At 37.9% G+C, this 17,470-nt stretch overlaps 1 long non-coding RNA gene across 1 annotated transcript in view; it reads right to left on the bottom strand.

Annotated features, from left to right (window-relative positions):
- The window catches only part of LOC131873598 (uncharacterized), a 32,578-nt gene extending 16,090 nt beyond the window's left edge, over nt 1-16,488 (bottom strand). Inside the window, exons 1-2 of the long non-coding RNA XR_009371490.1 lie at nt 16,395-16,488; nt 16,231-16,306 (exon numbers count right to left, since the gene is read on the bottom strand). This is a non-coding gene — a long non-coding RNA (uncharacterized LOC131873598). The remainder of the gene's footprint in view (nt 1-16,230; nt 16,307-16,394) is intronic.
- Between the last annotated feature and the right edge of the window lie 982 nt (nt 16,489-17,470).

The following is a 17,470-nucleotide window of genomic DNA, read 5'->3' on the forward strand; positions in this document are numbered from 1 at the left end:
TTTGAATTTTTCAGTTTGGATACCAATCGAAAAAGATGTGACCAAAATACCCACTAGGTGTCACACAAGAAGCTCAGGGACAGAATTAGGACAATTAATTTTTGGAAGACCAAATTGTTGAATCTCTACAACCTGTTTCTAAATAATATTCTCCTATGGATCTAGTTTACAACTCAATTTGAATCACTCAATTCCGATATCGTATGAGAAAGTTATGTTGCAAAATACTGACTGCCCATCCTAAATCTGCACTGCTAAAACTCACATTTTCCGGATGTTCATTGGCACATTCTACCAATCAATTCTTCTTTTATTCAAAACCTCTTTCTATTGGAGATAAAACATTGAATATACTTTTATCTGCAATTGGATTCACGTCAATCCATCATCAAATGAAAAAGATGTAGCCAAAATACCCACTAGATGTCACACAAGAAACTCAGGGACAGAGTTAGGATAGTCAATTTTTGGATGACCAAATTGTTGAATCTCTAGAACCTGTTTCTAAGGAATGTTCTCCTATGAATCTAGCTTACAACACAATTTGAAACACTCAATTCCAATATCATATGAGAAAGTTATGCCCAAAATACTGACTGCCTAACCTAAATCTGCACTGCTAAAACTCACATTTCCCGGTTGTTTATTGGCACATTCTACCAATCAATTATTCTTTTCTTAAAGACCTATTTCTATTGGAGATACAAAACTTAATCTACTTTTATCTCCAATTGGAATCACATCAATCCATCATCAAACGAAAAAGTTATACTCAAATTTTTGACTGTTTGTCTAGGCGAGAATTTGAAAACTACACTGACATGCAGGTTGTTCCTTAGCATACTTGACATATCATATTGATGTATTTTCAAAATCTATTTCTACTACAGATAGACATAAAGATTGAGAAGGGTTTTTTATCTTTCCATGATGAAATTTCACAAGAGAGAAGCTTTCATGGAGGAAGGGGACAACCACGTCAGTATGAAGGTATTTGGAGCAACAATAAAGGTACAAAGTGTAAATGTTATTCAATTTTCAATTCAAGATGCAAGTTATATTCAAGGTTATCTTTTCTTTCAAAATATGTGTTATATCTTTAATATGATAGATCTGATTATCGTCTTGTATGTTGCAGATGAGAGGAGTATTTATCGATTTCAATATCCTTCTCACAAATGCCGTTTGATATATATATGTAAGCAAGGGGGATCAAGCAATGCCTTGACCGGTCATGTCTATTAGACATGACCGATCAAGACATTACTTGATCGCACCTTTTGAGTTATCGTAGTATTTACCAATCGGTGTATATCACTTAACAACCACCCAATACTTAATCGGCGTGTCTATCATATGCAAGACAGCCGATACTAATCGGTATGTATTAGTTACGTCAGATAGCAATTAATGTTTCACAATTAATATATTGGCCGATTTACTCAGAGTGCATTGGTTAAGCCCGATAACAATATGTTAACCGATATTAATCGGAGTGCATTGGTTAAGCCCAATAACAATCGGTGTTCATATGTTAACTGATATTAATCGGTATTCTGTGCTAACCGATGATTTGAGCATTAATCGAACTTTGCAAGGATATATAAATGAAGAATGATCATCAAGTGAAGGAACAATAGCTTGAAGTCTTCATCATAGTTTATCGATAGGATAGACGATTGAATGAGAGACTTCATTTATCTCTCATTCAATCATTTATCTTACCGAGGCTATTATGCCTTAACACTCCCTCTTAGCTAGGTAAGATAAATGAAAAACAACATATCAAGCATCACAATTCAAATGATGGTTAGTATTCATTACATAATCTGACTCTTCAGAAAATCATATCACCTAATCACATGACATGAAACATCACCTAAACATATAATGCAAATGTTCATCACATCAATCTTGTGATGACAAGATATCACCTAAGCATGTGATATCAGTATCGCCTAAACATGCAATACTCAAGGATAAACATATGAGGATGATTAAATTCTCATCTTATCCAAGTTGTGGTATGTGCACTAACATCTTATACAAATGTTTTACCACAACACAATCATGGCACATCCATGGCATACCAGAGATCCAACATGATAACTGGTTTGAACATCATAAGATCGTCACCTTATAATGTCTACATACAAGTGTTCATCATCTTGAGAGATCGTCACCTCTTAGATATGAACCTATTGATGTGTCTTTTGTACACGACCAAACACAAAATAAAATACCCAGAGGTATCTTATCCTCTGTTGAGTAAAGTTCCCGAATGCTGAAGATATCATAGAAGCATCAATCAGAGGAACTTCAAGGTTCTGTTATGTAGGATCTCTACTCGTGGATAAGCACCAGTGGTCGTTGTGTTTGCTGTTTTACAAGGGGCCTTACGTACTTTCAAGGAAAGCTTGTTCGTGCAACTACTTTTCGATGAGGAACTGGATTCTCCTAATACTAACTGATATTTCAAAATGGGGGCAAAAGATAATGGTTTTAAGGATGTGAGACTAAACTAATCCTAAGAATGACTCAATGAGGACTGGTCTTGATAAAACTCTACCAATTTCAATATTGCCAAAAAATTACAACTCCACTGGAATTGGTGCGATCTTCTAAGGGGATTCAATGATTTTCAAATCATCAATGGGATAGATACTATCACTAAGATACATATCAATATGTCCAATAATGATTGAACTCTTAACAATCTTAATATTTCCAGTTGACCACACAGGGCGTACTTACAATCAGTAAGGAGCTAGTGGTTTGGATTATGAGTTTTACCAAAGATCAAGCACAACATTCGTCCTTCAATCTTAAAACTTAAATGCTATCTCTACTAAGAGTGATTCAAGAAGATAAACAACCATGAAAATAGCCACAAGGATTGCAATAAAACACCATAACTTCAATATTTCATTGATCTCATAGCCAAATAAAACAACAATTGTTCATCTTTCTCTCTTCACTACTTATTTCTCTATCGTTAACAATATTAAACTTATTTTCTTTTCTCTGACTCTAACTCTCTAACTCTTTAAAATGAAATGAGTGAGGGCTTATATAGCACTCTCAAATACAATGAACGGCCTGGATCAAAAGAAGATCAATGGTTGAGATTTTGACACCTAAACCCTAATTAGGGTTTGTTACAAAAAAGACCCAATTTAGATAAGCATTATCAATCCACATCATCTTATAACAACTTTTCATCTAGAATTTTGTTCCCTTTCCTATGTTCTTTTCTGGTATATTCAATGAATCTGGACGTAATCCCCTCAATCTCAGCAATGGGAATCTCATGAAGATTCTTCATTCGTTCTTCCAAGTGGAGGACTTGATCAAAAGCTGTGAGAAGGGTCGTCTCCCATCCAGGCTCTAGCTCTTTTGTTTTCTCGATCAGGAACATAGTAGCATACATCTGATCTCGCTGCCTTTCTGTGACCATGCTCTCTTCCTTGCAAAAAATGATTTTGATCCCATCTTCCAACTCTTGGACATCCACATCTGTCTCAATCTCAATCCTTCTATCAAGGATCGTACACAATACATCAAACACTTTGTCTTGAATAGGGTGGATAGTGCTTTCAACTCGGTTGCATCTGGTATTGATGTCTTCGAAAAGAACTTCCTTCATCTGGAGTAAAGTTGACCATTGCAGAAGGCTATGGGTTCATCCATCCATTATTTTCTTTTGTGCTAAAATCTGTCTTGGTGTCCTTCTTATCACTTGCAAGACCGGGATGACAACGTCTTTAGTCTGAGTGAATGCATCCACAGTTATCAATAGATTATGAATGATCTCAAGGACTTGGATAGCCCAATGGACTGTCTTCATCATTCTTGTCGCGAATTCAGTGGCTACCCTGTAAGATTCATCAATCCAAGAACTCATGAGTTGGGCTAAGTTCTTCATCTTTTCTGCCTCATTTATTGATTCGGGAGGAAGTGCATGCAAAGGTGATACTGTTGGATCTTGTCGCCTTAATGGTTGACTGAGGCGACTAAAATAAGTCCTCCAAGCATTAACCTCCCTTTCTAGCTTCTTATTCTTTTCCATTTCTTCTTTGAGTTTGTCATTAAGTGCTCTCACTGAATCAGTTGCTTCTTCCATGGCCTGCTCGGAGGTAAGTGGACCAAGATCAAATGTCTCTAGATCATATTCCTCTGCTAGAATCTCATCCTCATACTTGTCCACCACTGGTGTGGCCACCTGTATCTTCCTGGGATCCCATATCATCTCTAATTACCTTTGACATTTTTGTAGCCTTCTTCTTTTCGATCTCTTCATGGGAATTTCCTATGAGACTTTCCAAGTCGAATACTTGTTCTTCCTCTTCAACCACAACTACCCTTGTCAACCTTTCTTTTAGCCAATCTAGAATGGAAGACTTTCTTTCCCTTACTTGTATTTCCTTAGGTAGAGGTCTATCTTCTCTGAAAGGAGATGTTGCTTCATCATCATTCTTTTCTTCTTGTTGTTCATTAGCACCAACCTGGAGAGATTGACTCGATGAATGTTGTGGTGTTTGTCCTTTACCTTGTTTATCATTCTGCACCATGGATTCCATAGACTCATCAATTTCATACACTATCTGTCTTTGATTTTCTCCTTGACTTATTTCCTTTTCATGCCTAGAAGATGTACTTGGTGGACGATCAGGATTCACTTTTTGTTTCTTCTTGGAAGGTTCTTTCTTCTCAGGTCCTTCCTTTCTCTTTGATCCCTTGGAATGAGAAGCATTCTCACTCACACTTGCTTCTCCTTCTTCTGTTCTTGTTTCCAAGGTGAATGTCATGGCTACATTCTGCTCTTTCAATTTTTGATGTTGTACGTCCACCCATCTGCGAGTGCAATTCAACACAAGAGCCATTAATGCTCTTAGATCCGAAACCTCTGGCTCATTCCAATCTATCTTCACTTCTTTATCTTCCTTCTCATAGGACGATTGGAGATATCTACCACTGTCCTGAGCTTGATCAGCTACTCTATAAACCTTACATTTCCTGATGAGATCCAACGGTAATCTAGAATGCATCTTTCTTTTCACCTCTATATCATCCTGAATATTCATCCAGAAGTCCTCTACTTGGAACTCATGCTTGTATTTCTTCCCAACTGTCTCTTCCATGTGACCATGTGGGTCGAAATTCTCCCTTGAGGCAAAGGATGTGAATGAATATAGAGATAACTCCTTCTCTGCATCCTCTGCGGCTTGAGAATTAGGACACACTTCAATTGAGTTCCCTAGTAGAATGGGTACGGGGATTCCATTTCCATGCTTATGTCTTGATGCTCTAGCATAAGCTGCCAACTGTCTAGTCACCTCACGTAATATTATCCTGTCCGTTGGATACCTTGGCAACATATAGGGAGGTGAAGGACATCCATGGACTCTGATGTAGGTGAATTTTGGAAACTGAATGAACCATGCACCATGCTTCTTCACGAGTTCTTGTGCCTTGGTAGACAATAGATGGTGAATCTCTCCTTGCAATGTCCTGGTGATATACATCGTGAAGGTGTCATTGATTAGCTTGTAGTCATTCCTTAGCGGATGATGCAGTTGAACATAAGAATCACATGCTCTTATCTCTCTGGGTCCTCTCCCAACAACTCCTCTGTGTGGTAGCCCTGCATACTCAAAACTTCTGACTAAGGAATATATAACATATGAACTCATGTGGAATGTCTTAGTAGGGGCTAGCCTCCTCAACTGCACGTTTAGGTTGTTGTTAATGATTCTAGGCCAATTGACCATTCCTTTTCCTTGGACGATCACTTGTATGAAGAAGAACATCCACTTGTCGAAGAAGGCTTGAGAGGCACCAGTAACCCAATTGAGCATGGTTATCAAGTCCTTGAATTCTTCCTGGAAATCAATTATGTGTGGCGTATTAGGTATTTTGTTCAAGCGAGGCCTACTCTTTAGTAACCAATTCTTGTTGATGAAGTTCAGACAGGTATCAGGATCATCTTCGTAGATAGACCTAGCTCCTTCTAAGCTCTTGTAGATCATATCTCTTGGCTCCGGGAGATGAAAAGCTTCACTTATAGCTTCTTCTGAGAGATAGGCTAAGACAGTTCCATCCTTGGCTACAATCATCCTCGAATGTGAATCATAATGTCGGGCACATTCAATCATCAGTTCATGACATTTGACTGCAGGAGGAAATCCTATGGCCTTGATGATGCCACTCTCAATTATCCTCTTGGCAACAGGTGACGGCTTGCCGATGTAGGGTGCTTCTCGAAACTTCTTCACATTGAAGTTTCCTAGATTGGTGTCTCCGATATTGCTCCATTTGGACACGATCCTGGTCTCCAAATCATCGTTCTTCTTATCTTCCTTGATGAGAGCCTACCGGATAGTGGATCCATTGGCCTTGGGGGTCGTCATTTGACACCTACACAAAAGGCTTAAGTTAGGTTTGAGCATAATATCTCAAGGTAGGAGATTTTAGACCTTTCAAGGAAATGATAGATCACAATTTGAAAATAATGTGATAAACCCTTAGAATTATGAATTTTCAAATTGATATTACTTATGAATTAAATCAGATTATGAAAGACTTAACCTCACAAAGGATTGATATAGAAAATTAAATCAAATCTTCAACATGCTTTCAAAAATCTAATTGTACATACCTTTTCCTTGATTTTTAGCTATCAAAATGGATAAAGGAAAATGGAGATTTGCTGGATGAAAGGTCTTTGATTCTGAATTTCAGATTCTTCCCTTGGTGACTTAGCCTTCAATTAGCATCCAGCCAGCCTTCAATCAGCCTTCAAGCAAGAAATTCGCCTAAACCTGCTGAAATTCGCACTTCCAATTCTGCTCTTCAAATTCGCATAGGAGAGAATGAATGAATGATTAAAAAATTCAAAATACACCTCTCCTTTATAGGGCGCTCCCATCATTTTACTACTAGGCCGACTTGATAAATGTGTAAAAAAAAAAAAAAAAAAATCACTTTAACGCAAGGCCGACTTAGTAATAAGACTTAAAAAAGGTTTTGGGCGCCAAAGTGTGGATGTTTTATTTTAAGGCTTGAAAGAAATTCATTCATTCATTTTTATAAGTGTCTAGATCATGCGAATTTGCCTTACTCCCACAAATGAGGTTTGATTAGCAATTTAATGAGAGGATATAGGTAAGCCTAGTGGATGCTAGAGTTTGCTCAAAGTTTGATGAAGGCACATTTTCTCCATAGGCACTAGAATGCTCATGGTATGAGGAAGGCTTAAATCACCCCAAGGAGGTTTGCTTGAATTTCTCACCTAGGTTCATTTACTCCATCTATCAACACCTTCCCGACCTTGATTTATCACCACTTCATGCTCTTGTCATCATGTCTTTGCAACTTGCCTTCGTCTTAGTCCAAACAAGGTGAAGAATAGGCATTTCCAAGAATTTCGCCCTGGACCCTTTGGAAGGGTCAGGAGCGATTTCCTTGATTAGGTCTCAATTGCCTCATTCTTTCACTCCTAATTTCTCTTGGAGGTGAGCATATGCTAGTTTTAGTTCAACAAAGCCTAGAAATTCCATTTATTTTAGCTTCCACCATGGGTAAATTAGATGATTATGAGAATTTCGCTCTGGACCCTTTGGAAGGGTCAGGAGCGAAATTCATCCTTTAGGTCAAAACTTACCCTTCTTTCATTCACAATCCTCTCTAAGGCAATCTCTAAGGGCATCCCCAAACTTCCCCCACCTTGGTCTAGGCTTAGCTTGGCATAAAAATGAAAGGAAAAGGGTGTCTTAAGGAATTTCGCTCTGGACCCTTTGGAAGGGTCAAGAGCGAAATTCAAGTCTTAGGCTTGATTCTTCATCTCCTTCACTTCAACTCATTTTGCCGGGCAAAGTAACATCATTCCAATTTCAACCATGCCCTAGGAATCAAAGTCCTGACTTGACACAAGGAGGAAATAGGTAGTTTGAGGAATTTTGCTCTGGACCCTTTGGAAGGGTCAGGAGCGAAATTCATGTTTTGTTTGTCTTCTCTCACTCAGTTCCATTCCTTTCACTTTGTTTCCTCTAAACCCCCTCATTTGAATCCATTGCCCAGCTTGGCAACATTTGCTTGATCCTCAAAAGGCTTAAAAAGAAAAATTCGCTCAAAAACCTAGCCAGGGACAGGACCTATCCAGAATTTTGCTCTAGACCCTTTGGAAGGGTCAGGAGCGAAATTCTTGCTTTCGCTCAAAATTCACATTTTTGGTGATCAAAAATCATTCAAAGGCAATCCAAAGAGCTTTTCTCACCTTGGTTTAGGCCTGTCTTCACACAAATTTTGGAGAAAAAGATGGTTTTAGGGTTTTTCGCTCTGGACACTTTGGAAGGGTCAGGAGCGAAAATCTTGTTTTGAGCTTATTTCTCCATCCTCTCAACCTCAATCAACTTCAAAAGGCAAGGACACACTTCCTCACACCCATCCAAGCTATAAAAACCCAAAGTTTGACTTGACCTGCAATGAAAAAAGGTGATTTTTAGAAATTTTGCTCTGGACCCTTTGGAAGGGTCAGGAGCAAAAATCTTAGTTTAGCTCAATCCCTTCAAATTCACTAATTTCTTAGCAACTTAAAGTCATTCCTAGGGACATCTCCCATCTCAATTCATCTTGATCCATACTTGCCTTGGCATAAAATTGGGAAAAAAGGTGGTTTAGTGAAATTTCGCCCTGGACCCTTTGGAAGGATCAGGAGCAAATTTCCTTTTTTAGGACAAAATCTCCACCTTTTATTGGTTTCAAACATTCCCTGAGGCAAGAACATGTTCATCTTCCTTCTAACATGCCTTGGATACTAAAAATTTGATCAAAGGAGGAAGGAAATGAGGTCTAGGTAGATTTTCGCTCTGGACCCTTTGGAAGGGTCAGGAGTGAAAATCATGTTCTAGGCTTGATTGTTCATTTTTCCAACTCCAATCTTCTTTGGGAGGCAAACATACATCACTCTCATTGCATCCATGCCAAGATCCTAACCTTATCTAAGGAGAAGATGAGTGTTTTCAAGAATTTCGCTCTAGACCCTTTAGAAGGGTCAGGAGCGAAATTCAATTTTTAGGCTAAAATCGATCATCTCCTCCACCTCTAGTCACTTCCTAAGGCAAAAACATGTCAAACACTTCCAAATATGCCTTAGAAACTAAGAATTTGGTCTAGACAAAGAAGAAATTGAGGTCTATAAGGATTTTCGCTCTAGACCCTTTGGAAGGGTCAGGAGCAAAATCCCTATTCTTGGCTAGTTTCTCACCCTCTTTCATCTCATTCTCCTTCAAACTTGATCAATCCAACTTCCTCCTATCGCAATCAAGACAATCCACCATCCAACTGGCACCAGGCAATGTTAAACTAGGTCTTAAGGCCAAAAAGAAGGCTAAATGGAGGATTTCGCTCTAGACCCTTTGGAAGGGTTAGGAGCGAAATTCTCCTCCTAGGTTGATTTTCATCATTTCAAAGTCTTAAACCTCCTTTCCAAGGCAAACATGCATCAAAACCTTCTCAACTATGCCTCAAAAGTCAACAATTTTGGTCATATCAAAGAGCAAAGTCGAGGAAAAGTGGATTTCTCTCTGGACCCTTTGGAAGGGTCAAGAGCGAAATCCATGCCTTAGGTCAAAAACCATACTTTCAAACATCTTCAATCGCTTCCTAGGGCTAGAATATGTCAATTCGCCCTTACCATGTCCAAGGAATCAAGGTTTCCGGTGCAAACAAGGAGAAAAAAGGTGACTTCCAAGAATTTTGCTCTGGACCCTTTGGAAGAGTCAGGAGCGAAATTCATGTTTTAGGTTGATTTCACACCTCTTTCCTACTCAAATCACCTTCAAGCTTGGTTAAATTCACCTCTCCTTATCATCCTTATGTCTACTTGTCATTTACTTAGCTTGAAACAAGGTCTTTCCAATGCCTTGGGCAAAAACAGAGGGCTAGATGAGGATTTCTCCCTGGACCCTTTGGAAGGGTCAGGAGCGAAAATCCTTCTCCAGGCTAATTTCCATCATTTTGTCGCCTCAAACCTTCTTCCTAAGGCAAAAATGCATCCTAGTCCTCCATCCCAAGTAGTAGAAGTTTCAAACTTGGTCAAGACAAGGGGTAGAGCAGAGGAATATGAATTTCGCCTTGGGCCCTTTGGAAGGGTCAGGAGCGAATTTCATGGTTTTGGCTCATTTTATACCTCAAACCTCATTTTCTTGGATAGGATATAACTTTTCAATACTTCTTCAATCATCATCAAGTGAATTTGCTCATCAGTTCCTGAAATCGCCTCCTAAATCTCCCCTTGGCCACTGACTCTGCTTAATCGACTCTGACCTGGAGGAAAACAGGACTCTGACCTACCCTGACCTGAGACCTTTCATCTCTTTCACCCAATCTATCCATCTTCATTCTCCTAAAAGGTAAAAGCTCAAAAACAACCCTAGGGCTCAAGGCAGACAACAAATGACTTCCTAAAACCAGGCTTCACTCGGCTTTGAAGGAAACCCTAATCTACCCAGCCCAGGCGACCACTTCACTCACTCAAAACACCTAGCAAGCAGAGAAAAAACCTAGCTAAGGGAAAGCAAAACCCAAAAAAAACAAGAGGGGGTCCCCATCCTAATGGGGCGATGTGTGAAATGGTCACAACAGATTCCACGAGATAGAATCCAAAATGTCCTAACATGACAAAGAAGTTTACACATTAAACATCTTATTGATATGTAAATACAGATTACAAAGCAAATTACCTTTCTATCATACCTAAACCTTTTCTGAAGTGATCAACCTTCACTCTAGAAAGAGGTTTGGTCAGAATATCTGCAGTTTGATCTCCTGTACAAACATATTCTAATTGGATCACATTCTTGTCTACCATATCTCGCACATAGTGGTATGGAATCTCAATATGCTTGGATCTGTCATGGAATACTGGATTTACTGAAAGTTTTATGCAGCTCTGATTGTCACAATGTATGATAGTAGGTTTAATAGGCTCTCCAAACAATCCCACAAGCAACTTCCTAAGTCATACTGCCTCTCGGGCAGCCATGGAAGCTGCAATGTATTCGGCTTTGGTGGAACTCTGAGCCACAGAAGACTGCTTTCTGCTGATCCAGGATATCATGGCTGAGCCTAAACTGAAGCAACACCTTGAAGTGCTTTTCCTGTTAGTCACACATCTAGCCCAATCTGAGTCTGTAAATCCGTGTAGGTCTAGATCAACTTTCTCATATTTGAGACCAAGGTTTAGAGTACCTTGTAAGTATCTCATAATGTGTTTTACTGCAATCAAGTGGATCTCCTTAGACTCATACATAAACTGACTTAAGGCATTAACTGCATAACATATATCTGGTCTCGTATTTACAAGATACATTAGGGACCCAATCATTTGCCTATATAGAGTAAGATCTGAGGGTTGAGATTCTGTTGCTGCTTCCTTAAGTTTATGAAGATTTGTTTCCATTGGAGAGGTCATGGATCTGCAGTTTAACATTCTAGATCTCTTCAGAATGTCTATGGTATATTTACCCTGGTTTAGTATAATGCCATCAGTATTCTGCCATACTTCCAAACCTACGAAGTAATGAAGAAGTCCCAAGTCCTTCATATCAAATTCTTTAGCAAGGTCTTTCTTACACTGATCTATGAGATGATCTTTTCTTGTGATTAACAAATCATCAACATATAAAATTAATATAGCATATCATCTTTATTTTGCTTATAGTAGAGATTAGGACCTGCATCATTCTTGGAGAAGCCTAATTTTGAGAGATAGGTATCAATTCTTTCATACCAGGCCCTGGGAGCCTGTTTAAGCCCATAGAGAGCTTTCTTGAGTCTACACACATGTGACTCTACATCACGAATCTCAAACCCTTCAGGTTGCTCTAGGTATACTTCTTCTAAGATCTCACCATTAAGGAATGTTGTCTTAACATCCATCTGATGAACTTTCCATCCCTTTGATGCTGCAATGGCTAAGACTGCTCTTACTAAAGTGTATCTAGCTACAGGTGCAAATGTTTCCTCTTAATCAATTCCTTCCTTTTGAGAGAACCCTCTGGCTACAAATCTAGCCTTGTGTTTTTCAATGCTGCCATCTGCAACGTGTTTGATTTTGAAGAGCCATTTGGAGGTGACAACAGATTTCCCAATCGGCCTAGGGACAATTTCCCAAACATCATTTTTCTACAAATCTAGCCTTGTGTTTTTCAATGCTACCATCTGCAACGTGTTTGATTTTGAAGAGCCATTTGGAGGTGACAACAGATTTCCCAATCGGCCTAGGGACAATTTCCCAAACATCATTTTTCATAATGGATTGGTATTCTTCAGACATGGCATTCTTCCATACTTGATGTTTAAGTGCATCTAATACATTAGTAGGTACAGCTTTTGAGAGATCATTCAGGAGAGCGACGTAGTTAGTAAGTTTGTTAGGCCTTTTGCTTTCTCTGAAAGTTCCTAAAGGGGCAGCATACTTCTGAGCTTCTTCTACAGTTTTGGTGGCCCATAGTGGTCTTTTCTTGAAATTTTCTCTAGGTGGGTTTTGACTTTCTCTTTCATTTTCCTCAAGACTCTCCCTCTAAAGCTCAGGAGCAGGGTCTTCATCTATGCTAGGGGTAGGGATATAGACTTCAGGTTCTATTGAGCTTTGGGCTCTTTTGAAGGCTAAGTCTTCTTCAAAGATTACATCCCTACTTAGTTCAATATTCATCTGACCAGGTATATAGATTTTGTAGGCCTTGGAGGTTTCACTATATCCTACAATTATTCCCCTTTTTCCAAAAGGCTCTAATTTTAATCTTTTCTCCTTAGGTACATGAATATAGATAGGGCACCCAAATATCCTAAGGTGGTTGATATCTGGTTTTGATTTAGTAAAGACTTCCTTAAGGGTTTTACCTTCAAGATGGGAGTGAGGACATATGTTTTGAATATATACAGCACTGCTAGTTGCTTCTGCCCAAAGATTGACATTTAGATTCTGATTAAAAATCATAGCTTTGGTAGCTTTTACAATTGTCCTATTTTTCCTCTCAGCTATCCCATTTTGTTGAAGATTATAAGGTATTGTTAACTCCCTCTTAATCCCTGAATTTTTACAAAAATCTTTAAATAATTCTGATGTGTATTCCCCCCCATTATCAGTTCTTAGAGTTTTAATTTTATTTCCTGAGTGGTTTTCTATTAGTGATTTGAACTCTTTGAACCTATTGAGATCTCTTCTGATTCTTTACACTTCAGAAAGTAGATCCAAGTTTTCCTAGAGTAGTCATCAACAAATATTACATAATACAAAAATCCCCCTAAAAAAGGTAAGGACATAGGTCCACATACATCAGAATGAACTAACTCTAAAATTTTACTTGTTTTCCTATTACTATTTTGAAAAGCACCCTTAGCATTTTTACCTAGGGTACATCCTTTGCATGCCCCTGAATGATATTGCTTTAACTTAGGTAGGCCTGTGACAAAATTTCCCATTGATGATAAAGCTCTAAAATTCAGGTGACCTAGTCTTCTATGTCAGACTTCATTAGCATATGTAGTTTCATGGATTAGGGCTAAGTTGGGCTCTGTGCACAGCTCATACAAGTAGCCTTGTCTTTGACCAATGGTTTTAGCTTTCTTGATGGATGAATTCTTTGGCCAAGCCAACACTCTGTTGTCCATGAAGGTCACTCTGTATCCATTATCCTCTAGTGCTGATATGGAGACTAGGTTTCTCTTGATGCCTGGGACATATAGTACTCCTTTAAGTTGTAATGATACGCCTGACTTTAGTTTGATGATGCAGGTTCCAACTCTTCTGATTGGGTGTGTGGAGTCATTTCTGATAGTCACTTCTTCATCATTCTCCTCTATCATGGAGTCTTGCACTTCTCTGAATCCTGTAATGTGTCTGGATGAGCCACTGTCAATCACCCAGGAGTTAACCTTGTTTGATGCTTGGTTTGTAAGTGTTGAATAGAGTACATACTTCTCGGAGTCATCTTCCCTTTTAGATTTTCCTGTTTTGGCAAATGTGGCTTGTTGTTTGGCTCTTTTTGAGCATTTGGCAACATAGTGCCCAAATTTGTCACATCTGTAACATTGAATCTATGAAAGGTCCTTCTTGAAGGTGTTCTTGCAATGACAACCTTTTCTCTTCCTAAATTGTTTCTGCTTGCTTTTGTTGTTTGAGTTTGTATTTAGAACTTGAAGATCTTCATCTATATTCTTTTGCTTGATCCCTTTCTTATTTAACCTTGATTCTTCTTGGAGACAGTCTGCCTTTAGCCTATCAAATTTTGGAAATTCATCCCTTGCACTGATGCCTTGGACGAATGTTTCCCATATACTAGGCAACCCATCTAGAGCAATGAGTGTTAATTCTTTTCTTTGGATCTCATATCCAAGAGTTGCTAGTTCATCCCTTAGGGCTGATATTCGCATGAAGTAGGCATTGACTGATTCTCCTTTGATCATGGCTATTTGATTTATTTCTCTTTTTAAAGCCAAGGTTCTACTAGCATTGGATATCTCAAATGCATCTTCAAGTGCTTTGAACATGTTGTAGGCCATTTCATGTTTCCTTATGATGGACATAATATTATTTCTCACCCCATCAACTATGATTTTGATGGCCTTTTCATTTCCCTCTCTCCAAGTCGTTTTGTCAGGTTCAGTCTCAGGTTCTGCAGTTTCAGTTTTTACAAATGATTCGACTTTATTTTCTTTTAGAATCATCTGAATTCTGAACTTCCATGCTAACAAGTCCTCACCTCCTCCGAATCTATCTTCAAATTTGATAGCGCTAGCCATTAGAAGAAATGTGATGTTGAATATATGCTTGCTTTGCATTTTCCACAAAATTGAACAGCCTCAGGTTCGATTTAACTATAGCTCTAATACCATGTAAATGTTATTCAATTTTCAATTCAAGATGCAAGTTATATTCAAGGTTATCTTTTCTTTCAAAATATGTGTTATATCTTCAATATGATAGATCTGACTACCGTCTTGTATGTTGCAGATGGGAGGAGTATTTATCGATTTCAATATCCTTCTCACAAATGCCGATTGATATATATATGTAAGCAAGGGAGATCAAGCAATGCCTTGACCAGTCATGTCTATTAGACATGACCGATCAAGACATTACTTGATCGCACCTTTTGAGTTATCTTAGTATTTACCAATCGGTTTATATCACTTAACAACCACCCGATACTTAATTGGCATGTCTATCATATGCAAGACAACCGATACTAATCGGTATGTATTAGTTACGTCCGATAGCAATTAATGTTTCACAGTTAATATATTGACTGATTTAATCGGAGTGCATTGGTTAAGCCCAATAACAATATGTTAACCGATATTAATCGGAGTGCATTGGTTAAGCCTGTTAACAATATGTAACCGATATTAATCGGAGTGCATTGGTTAAGCCCGATAACAATCGGTGTTCATATGTTAACCGATATTAATCGGTATTCTATGCTAATAGATGATTTAAGCATTAATCGAACTTTGCAAGAATATATAAATGAAGAATGATCATCAAGTGAAGGAACAATAGCTTGAAGTCTTCATCATAGTTTATCGATGGGATAGATGATTGAATGAGAGACTTCATTTATCTCTCATTCAATCATTTATCTTACCGAGGCTATTATGCATTAACACAAAGAGCTTATGAAGAATCATCATACCTATGTTTGTCATTCATAACAAATACAAAGAGGCTCCTTTGTCACTGTCAAAGTGGGGGTTTGTCATAACAAACACAATACTAATTTGCATTGAGAACCTTAGTAAAAAGCTTTGGAGCAGACATAGTGTGAAGAGACAGTGGATAATGAAATGATAACAATGAACATTTTTAACAGTCCTAAAGTTTTGAAAGGCAGTCAAAAAGGATTTGTATATGACAATAATGAGGTCTAAGGCAATGAAAGTTTGACAGTCACTTCTTGTTGAAGGACCATGAAGTCACAATGATCGCAGCCTCATAAACAATAAAAAAAGTTGTTATTAGAGATTGCTTGGAAGCGTATTGATGTGGTATAGTATTTGATGATGTAGATCTCAAATTTTAATTCAAACAGAGGCTTCCCCAATAATCTACTGTAAAATTTGAGACTGATTTAAAATCATCATATATGATTTTGAGAAATGTAAAATTAAGATACTCACTATCATTAAAAATTCCATGTAAAGCATACCATTTACTTAAATATTTACCTCTTTCCCTATTTCTATATTAATTTTCAGCATGCTCCTTCATTTCTTTGTTGTATGTTTTGTCAGAAGGAAGAAGCTGCACATAACAAGAGAGGCACGTCAAAACCTGCTAATAGAAGCTGTAAGAGAAAAAAGTAGAGACATCTTCTTTAAATTTTGTTTACTTGACGATAGATCTTTAACATGTGTAGTTCTTTCCTTGGGATGGTTAAAGGGAACAAAGGATGCAAAGGACTCAGTCCTTTCATCCACAATACTTCAATCTGTTAATCATGAGAAGGGTACTACATTAGAATTAGCATTTGTTTTGGGCACGAGAAGGATAGGAAAAGCTTCTGGAAAGACCTGTGATACAGATTTTCAATGTTGAAGATTAATCCCAAGAACATGTACATCATAGGCCTTTGCACAAGCTTTTTCCAATATTTTTAGATTGTAGAAGGCTTAAAACATTGATAATGAATTGAATGTCTGAGTGCTCACCGTGAATATGAATGTCCCTGGAATTTCTTTCACCACTTGCCCTGCTATAATTCTTTCGCCAAGTGGAGGAAGAGCACATGTTTTTGATAATGTCCTTGAAAAATTATAGCAGACGCACCAAACAGAATACAATTTCATCGTGAGTTTATAGCTTTTTGGTAAAATTCTATATTTAATCTAATTGGTTTGGTTTAAACAGTATATTGAAGATTAGAATGTCCTGTCTAAACCTAACAATTTGATCTCATAAAACATATTCTCATCATACTTTCTTAATTAAGAAGAATGGTTGAAATTAGGGCTCTGAAAACTTGAAAAACAGAGTAGAAGAAGAGAAATATACTTCTCATAAACCCTCTGCTTGAATAGAACGACACTCCCCACAAAAACATCACCTGCAATGCTTATTTATTTGTTAGTAAACAGTTAAATCTAGGGCAAGTCTCTTTTCATAGCATATTGCTTACAGAAAACAAACAACTAGTTCTGGATAGCTACAATAGTTGGGTGTCAATTTATAAATTTGATTTCTGTCTGGCTGCTTCAAATGTGTGCAATGAGATTGATTTTATAGCTACAGACCGAAAATAAAATCTACCAACAAAATGTAGTGTTTTCATGATATGATGTTTTGTGTTGCTGATTCAGTACAACCAACACATATTTTATCAGTGGACAATGATTATGCTGACCTTATTTTTGTTGATTTTCCCAGGTTTTATTGGATGTATTTTAATGTATATATCTGATTCAATCT

This window comes from Cryptomeria japonica, chromosome 2 (assembly GCF_030272615.1).
Source record: "Cryptomeria japonica chromosome 2, Sugi_1.0, whole genome shotgun sequence".
In the NCBI taxonomy this organism is placed as follows: Eukaryota; Viridiplantae; Streptophyta; class Pinopsida; order Cupressales; family Cupressaceae; genus Cryptomeria; species Cryptomeria japonica.